Genomic DNA, 5,516 nt, shown 5'->3' with positions numbered 1-5,516 from the left:
AAACAGGAGTGATGGACTGGCTGCAATGGTAAAAACATTCTATATAGCACTATTTTGTTGCCATTAAATGAAAGGTTGCTGTTAATCAAATCACAAACAATTAATATAACACATTTATTTGTACCTAAAGATGTTTAGAATTTGCAATCTGGTACCTTATTTCAGTGGAATGATTTATAAATGACTTCAGTGGAATTTAATAGATTTTAGATTTGGATTTGTTTTTTTAGACTAATGCAATGATCTTGGTTTTGTATTTGCTTTGGAAAAATACAACATTTAGGTATTTGGTGGACCAAAGAAAGGAGATCTCCTGCCATCTGGAGAAGGTCTACATGAATTATGAGGTATTATTCCCAATTTGGCCTCAATTGATGGTTTAACTTCTTGCACACCTAAAATGTAGGTGAAATTCCTTTGTGCGCTTTATATTGTTGATTGTACTACTTGGATGCTTATGGAAGGAGATATCCAATACTTTGTAATGCAACCAGTTCTCCACTTGTCCACAGTGCACCATCCTGTGGGCACAACTTTGTCCAGCTACCTCATGACTGGAATGGCAACCAGGATGTTGCTGGAATGAAAATCACCCTCAGTCTCGTTCCTGCCATCCATGTAAGTAGTCTGGCTGAACTTTACATACTGCCAACTTTGAACAGGATCTTAGTTTGTATCTCTAGCTTTGCTTGCATAAGGATTCTGCTTTTGTATGTCTGCTCTAAGCTACCTCAGGAAACTGTTTCTCCTAAGGCAAAAGAAAAAAAATTCTCAACTACTCCTAGCTTTGTTTATTTCCAAACAATCCCATCATTCCCTTTGCTAGGTGTTATCTGACATCTGCCCATCTACCAGTGGATCAGCAAGTCTACATTGCCCATCTCAGCACTTAGTTTAACTACCAGCCACATATGTAGCTAAAATAAAATTTCCATGTCCTCTCATTCATTCTTTTTTGCCACCTAACCTAATGAAAAGTTCTGGAGAAATCAAAAGCTCACATGCTTCTGTAGAATTGTAGATGGTCCTGATAAAGGTATTGCCCACCTGTGGCTAGAGCAGCAGAGACAAGATTTTTGGTTTCCTTGGAAGAACACAGCTACCATTGTGTTTGTAGTTGTTTTCACAGTGAGTAAAATGGTTTCCTAAAAGTGTCTGTGAACTATCCAGCTCTGGCTCAGCAATGATGTGTGTACAATACCAGTCCTCTGGTAACACATAGCCAGCTCACACTGGGGTTGGTGGTTTGACATGCCAGAACTGTCAAATTGCTACCTGTTGATTTAGTAACTGTCACTACAAGTAGAAATATCTATGTCAAAGGACTGACCCTGGTGAGCTCAGTGGAATCTTGGCGCTCCTGTGTCAGTGAGGTGTTTTAGGCTGCATCCACATGGCAGAAACAATCCATTTTGACACAGCTTTAACTGCCATGGCTCAATGCCATGGAATTCATGGAACTGCAATTTTGTGAGATATTTAGCCAGAGCTCTCATGCCACAACACACTACAGTCCCCAGATTCCATAGCATGGAATTGAGCCATGGCAGTTAAAGTGGTGTCAAACTGCATTATTTGTGCAGTGTGGGTGCAGCCTTAATCTGAACTTTAAATTAGTTATCTAAGGTGCTGGAATTATCCAAGGTGCTTTCTAGATTCAGCAAGCATGTGGAAGTCCCTGCCTGCACAGTTATATCTCTGTTGTATGCAACATCCCTGTATGCACCACACTTGCTCCCCATTGTACAAAAGCAGTGAGTGACCTTCTAGGCTTGGCTGTTTTGTCCTGGCCACTGACTGGATGTGGGGCTGAAATTGGGCATGTTGCGCTTGAACAACTGGAAGAGAAAGAGCAGCCTGTTCTCCCTCCCTGTCACAGAAAATCACTCCTTCTTTGCTGGAATGTGTCTGGCCGTGCCTTCACACCTGATTAGTGTCCGGGGAAAAGAACTTCATCTGGAAGCCTCCTGGCTGTTCTTGTGCAACAAAGTTGACTATACTGCTTAGTGAGGAATAGGATATCTCTTTGCACAACCTCACTTCAGGTACATATGCCAGCATACCAGGAGTATGCTGGCATATGTCACCAACAGGATCAAAGCCTTAGGGTTTAGACAAAAACATGGACTGGATTCAGCTTTCCACTGACCTCAGAGTTGCCAGCTTCCACTACTTAAAGCAAGTCATTTCAGTTGACTGACATGTACTCAGATGGTTCTCCCAACAACTATTACTTACTATTTTTTATTAAATATAAATTATATGATTTGGGAATTATGTCATCCTCTGAGACCCTTGCAGGCTCCCCCAAGATGTCCAGAAGGCTGTCTGTGATTGGCTGCTAAAGCACAACTACCCCTGCCTACCACCCACATTCCCTCATCATCCCCTGGCCATTGAGTGGTCAAGGGGAGGGATATCCTGGCATCCATTCAATCTGGCCAGAGTGCAGAGGGTACAGATGGCAGAGCTGAATTCCACCACTGGTTCTGATCACATGTATACCAGTGTAAATTGGACTTCACCTGCACACATCACCAATAGGAGGCTAGCTATACTATTTACATAATAAGCCCTTTTTATATTAGTAGCTAATAATTAATATACACTAGAAGTAATGGCCAATGATCACAACAATCTAAGAACCTATCAGTCAGCTGAAATCATGGCACTAAAAAAAACCCTATTCCTGTTTATTTTGATAAAGTCAAGGCAGGATACACTTCTCTCCTCCCGGCCTTTTTATCTTCCCAGCAATACTTGGGATGACAGATGACCGACTGTTTTTCATGGCTCAGTGGAGATTAGAACCTGGGTTGTTCTGGTCTAGCACTCTAACCACTACACCTCTCTGGCTTTTCTTAGTAAATCCAATTTATTTATTGTAAGTATGGGGAGGCTAAATGGGCATGCAGCCTAAATACAGAATCCATTTTACCAGGTTAACAAGCAGGCTGGAGTGGCTCCCCTTACATTATAAATACTTTGGTTGTTTGAGTGGGTTTGGGAGTATGTTATTTGGCACATTTTCCTTGTTTTGTCTTGTCAAGATTATACTTCCACCTTACAGAATATTAGTGCAGTAGAAGCCAGGTAAACGTTTAGGTCTGCATGCATTATGAGGCCTTTGGCCAAGATTTTGCTGAAAATCTAGCAGAAAGATGTGTGAGTGTGTGTGTGTGTGTCTATGTATGTAGGGCTTTTCCCTTTCCCCCCCTTCCCTGAGAGAGATGAAGAGGAACATTCTCTGCATAGAGCGTAATACCTTTCGAAGCATCCTTGTTGCTGCTTACTGACCTTGCTGAGTCCCTGAATGGGACATGCTATATTAAGATACCTAAGGCGTTCACCTTTAGAATTCAGCACAAGGAACAGTAACTGTTGGGTTGTTCAAAGCTTTGCTAGTCTTTCCCCCCTCCCTCCCACTCTCCCTCGTCTTTTTTTCCTTGAAAATCCTTCTATTGTGCCAATCAAGCAGATGGTTTGCAGGAAATATAGCTTGGCCCCAATGACCGAAACTAATTTTAACTAGCTTTCCAAACCTGGCACGTTTGTTTTGCTCTTTCAAATCAGCTCCAAAAACAGCTGGCAATGGTGAATTAAACCCATTAAAGACACATTTATAAGAAATTATATTCACATAGGTTGTCTGAATCTACCCCCTCCTTTTTCTCTCCCCCCCCCCACACAAGGGGGGAGAGATGAGTGCATTGAAATGAAAATGCCCCGCATACACTACCCTCCTTAACATCGCCTGAAAGTCTCAAAACATTTTACTAAATAGATTAACTTGACTATTGTTTTGCATCACATTTATCAGCTTCATTAAGTGAATAGCTGAACAAATATATTACGCATGCATGAAAAGCTCTTTTGGGGGCTGCCTTATTGTGTCCTTAGCCCTGACAGGTGGTTAACTGTGTGGTGGTTTTCTTTTTCTTTTTCTGCCTCCCACCCCACCCCAAAGAAAGAAGGGATCTTGGCTAGAGCAGCAGAGACAAGAGTTGGCAAAGGAACCTGAAGGCGAGAGTTACAGGCTTCCACCCCTTCCATTCAGACTGGCCGGCCCTGAACGACCATGTTCTCAAATACAGAGCCGAAAGACCTGATCAGGTCAAAAGTAATTCACTGGAGTTTTGTCTCTGTTTCTTTGCTGGACCAACTGCAAGGCTGGTTAATTTACCACTTCGCTTCTTAATGTGTTTCGCTTGTCTACTTTGAACTTTCTTTTCCCTGCTCCCGTGTCTCTGCTTACCAGAGCTTGGAAAAATTACTTTTTTCAGACTGCAATTCCCAGACTCTCCCAGCCAGCAGGGCCACTAGCTAGAGTGGCTGGCACCGTGGGTTTTAGCCAAGGAGAAAGGTGTCATATAAAACAAACAAACAAACAAACATATATCTTCTGAGTCTCTCTGTGTGTGTACATGTGTATGTGTGAGAGAGTGTATAATGTGTGTACACATACATACACACACATTTGAAAGAAACATCTGAATGCATTTAATTCTTATTTAATTATGTTTATTTCTTCATTTGGATCAAAACCAGAAAATAATCTCAAAGGACCAGGATTTAGAATTTCTCAAGTCATCTATTTATTCACAGAATCATGCACATTCTTTCCCTGATACTGTTTAGTGCATCTGCTTTATCAGTAATATCATCTGCAGGCCCATGATACAATAAGGGGGTGCAATGGTGGGGATAAGACCTCCCCGACCCAGTGCTGCATAGTGGTTTAAGCATTGGACTAGGACTCTGGAGACCAAGGCCTGTTACAGACAGCCAAAATAAAGCTGCTTCGAGTCACAGTGGAGGTATGGTGTTTCAATGATGCATGCGTCCTAAGAGTCCAGAAGCCGTACCAAAGCCACGTTCCAGTCCTTAAGGCTGGAGTGTGGCTTTGGTGCAACTTCTGGACTCTTAGGACACATGCATGATTGAAACACCATACCTCCACTGTGACTCGAAGCAGCTTTATTTTGGCTGTCTGTAACAGGCCAATGATTCATGTCCTGGCTCAGCCATTAAATCCATTGGGTGGCCATGGGCAAGTCACACATTCTTGGCCTTAGTGGATGGCAATGGCAAAAACCCTTTGAAGAAATCTGTCAAGTAAAATCCATTTGGCTCAGGGTTGCCATAAGTCTGAAATGACTGAAGGCACACAACAACAACAACAACAACAACAACAACGACAGCCTACACTTGGGTCACAGTTTAATAACTTTTAGGTTTTTCTCTCCACTCTTGTTGACCCATATATAATTATGTACATTGTAATTCTTTTAAAACTTAAATTCCTAGAAATAAAGTTGTTGAAATCATTAAATTTCAATTTTTATTCCTGCAGATGCTGGCCTTACAAAAATGCCAGAAATGGAACTAATGAGACTGAATAACAGAACATAGTCTACACCTGTCAAAACACTTTTCACTTCGTTGCAGGCAAGCTTCTGGGAGCAGACTGGGTGTTCCATGACTGAGTTTTTCTTCCATCTGAGTCACTGAAGATA

The 5,516-nt window shown here is 41.9% G+C and overlaps 1 long non-coding RNA gene across 1 annotated transcript; it reads left to right on the top strand.

Moving 5' to 3' along the window:
- Positions 1 to 286: 286 nt before the first annotated feature.
- Positions 287 to 5,516, top strand: LOC121923604. The gene is made up of 3 exons (XR_006102408.1): positions 287 to 347; positions 513 to 618; positions 5,354 to 5,516. It is a non-coding gene; the product is annotated as an uncharacterized LOC121923604 (long non-coding RNA).

The sequence above is a fragment of the Sceloporus undulatus genome, chromosome 1 (assembly GCF_019175285.1).
Source record: "Sceloporus undulatus isolate JIND9_A2432 ecotype Alabama chromosome 1, SceUnd_v1.1, whole genome shotgun sequence".
Taxonomy (NCBI): Eukaryota; Metazoa; Chordata; class Lepidosauria; order Squamata; family Phrynosomatidae; genus Sceloporus; species Sceloporus undulatus.
The sequence above is the reverse complement of the archived record's forward strand: the minus strand, read 5'-3'. Positions and strand labels throughout refer to the sequence as shown.